Raw genomic sequence first — 2,500 nt, 5'->3', positions numbered from 1 at the left:
CAGCGACTCATGTGCTCTGAGCGCTCTTACTGACTGCGCAAGCCGGCATCATCCACATGCGCTGGTGGTATAGTGGTGAGCATAGCTGCCTTCCAAACAGTTTACCCGGGATCGATGCCCGGCCAACGCATTCCCTTTGGTTTTGGCTGAAGTCAACGCAGAACTCCTTGTGTAACCCCTGGCTGCACCAAAACCTTCTGGATGTGTCTTTCGGCAGCAGAAAAACAATGGCACTCCCCGTCGGGGAATCAAACCCCGGTCTTCCACGTGACAGGCGGAGCTGCCTTCCAAACAGTTTACCCGGGATCGATGCCCGGCCAACGCATTCCCTTTGGTTTTGGCTGAAGTCAAACTTTCACTCTTTTCTTGACATTCCAGTGTAGCTCTGCTGTGATCAGAGCCTCCAAAAATACAAGTATCTTGCAAAAAGTTCCCCTCCACGGAAATCTTTAGTAAAGGTGAAAGATTTATGCGATAATGAAGAGAAACTCGAGCTGTGTCTCCAAGCCCTTGGGCCTGTGAGCTCTCTGTGGTAAACCACTACGCTCGCCAAGGGTAATCTAGGGTGCCGACACCTGCCCACTTGCTATTCGTCACCCCCCTCCCTCCAAACGGGAGTAGTAAAAGTCACATAAGTCCAGTAACCACAAGCCCAATGAAGGCAAAGCAATCTCTTTCTCATGCCTCCATCTGAGAAGTTGGAGAAAACAAATTAACAAATAAAACAGTCCAAATAATGACCCCTGTAACGTGTAGCATTCCAAAAGTGAAACGACTTCAGCTGATTATGGGTCCATCCGGTATTTTATGGTGTAAGAGCTGGGTCAGCGTAACAAAAAGCAACGCTTTGTTTAGGACAGTATCTCCGCCTGTCATGCGTAAGACAGGGGTTCGATTCCCCGACGGGGAGTGCCATTGTTTTTCTGCTGCCGAACGACACATCCAGAAGGTTTTGGTGCAGCCAGGGGTTACAGAAGGAGTTCTGCGTTGACTTCAGCCAAAACCAAAGGGAATGCGTTGGCCGGGCATCGATCCCGGGTCAACTGTTTGGAAGGCAGCTATGCTCACCACTATACCACCTGCACACGTGGATTATTCTGGCTTGTGCGGTCGGTAAGAGCGCGCAAAGCACATGAGTAAGATAGGGCGAGAGGAGCTGATGCAAACTTTGTTTGGGCCCGGCACTAAAGAGAGCAAGTCCAGGGTTTGGATCCCGTCACGTACAAAAAAAGCGCTGTTTTTCCGGGCAGGCTAAATAAATATGACGCGGTGACGCAAGAACCGCAAAAAAACTGCAAATAGACACTGACCAGTTGCGCAACCTCCCATCGCGTGTTAGCAGATGGCCAAACTCACTCTCTTCTTGACATTCCAGTGTAGCTCTGCTGTGATCAGAGCCTCTAAAAATACAAGTCACTCGCAAAAAGTTCCCCTCTACGGAAATCTTTAGTAAAAGGCGAAAGATTTATGCGCTAATGAAGAGAAACTCGAGCTGTTTCTCCACGCCCTTGGGCCTGTGAGCTCCCACTGGTAAACCACTACGCTCGCCAAGGGTAATCTAGGGTGCCGACACCCCCTCACAGCCCAAACCAAAGGAAATGCACTGGCCGGAAATCGAACCCAGGTCAACTGCATGGAAGGCAGCTATGCTCACCACTATACCACCAGCGCATGTGGATGATGCCGGCTTGCGCAGTCAGTAAGAGCGCTCAGAGCACATGAGTAGCTGATAGGGCTAGAGGAGCTGATGCAATCTTTGTTTGGGCCCGATACTAAAGAGCGCAAGTCCAGGGTGTGGATCCCGTCACGTACAAAAAAGCGCTGTCTTTCCGTGCTGGCTAAATAAATACAACGGGGTGACGCAAGAACCGCAAAGGCTGCAAATAAAGACACTGACCAGTTGCGCAACCTCCCATCGCGTGTTAGCAGATGGCCAAACTCACTCTCTTCTTGACATTCCAGTGTAGCTCTGCTGTGATCAGAGCCTCCAAAAATACAAGTCACTCGCAAAAAGTTCCCCTCCACGGAAATCTTTAGTAAAAGGCGAAAGATTTATGCGATAATGAAGAGAAACTCGAGCTGTTTCTCCACGCCCTTGGGCCTGTGAGCTCCCACTGGTAAACCACTACGCTCGCCAAGGGTAATCTAGGGTGCCGACACCCCCTCACAGCCCAAACCAAAGGAAATGCACTGGCCAGAAATCGAACCCAGGTCAACTGCTTGGAAGGCAGCTATGCTCACCACTATACCACCAGCGCATGTGGATGATGCCGGCTTGCGCAGTCAGTAAGAGCGCTCAGAGCACATGAGTCGCTGATAGGGCTAGAGGAGCTGATGCGATCTTTGTTTGGGCCCGATACTAAAGAGCGCAAGTCCAGGGTGTGGATCCCGTCACGTACAAAAAAGCGCTGTCTTTCCGTGCTGGCTAAATAAATACAACGGGGTGACGCAAGAACCGCAAAGGCTGCAAATAAAGACACTGACCAATTGCGCAACCTCC

At 50.7% G+C, this 2,500-nt stretch overlaps 2 non-coding genes across 2 annotated transcripts; both read right to left on the bottom strand.

Annotated features, from left to right (window-relative positions):
* Positions 1-1,599: 1,599 nt before the first annotated feature.
* Positions 1,600-1,671, bottom strand: trnag-ucc (transfer RNA glycine (anticodon UCC)). Its single transcript has one exon. It is a non-coding gene; the product is annotated as a tRNA-Gly (tRNA).
* A 515-nt stretch (positions 1,672-2,186) lies between these two features.
* On the bottom strand, positions 2,187-2,258 carry trnag-ucc (transfer RNA glycine (anticodon UCC)). The gene has a single exon. It is a non-coding gene; the product is annotated as a tRNA-Gly (tRNA).
* Positions 2,259-2,500: the final 242 nt, after the last annotated feature.

The sequence above is a fragment of the Sinocyclocheilus grahami genome, unplaced genomic scaffold (genome assembly GCF_001515645.1).
Source record: "Sinocyclocheilus grahami isolate Dianchi unplaced genomic scaffold, SAMN03320097.WGS_v1.1 scaffold1278.1, whole genome shotgun sequence".
Lineage (NCBI taxonomy): Eukaryota > Metazoa > Chordata > Actinopteri > Cypriniformes > Cyprinidae > Sinocyclocheilus > Sinocyclocheilus grahami.
The sequence above is the reverse complement of the archived record's forward strand: the minus strand, read 5'-3'. Positions and strand labels throughout refer to the sequence as shown.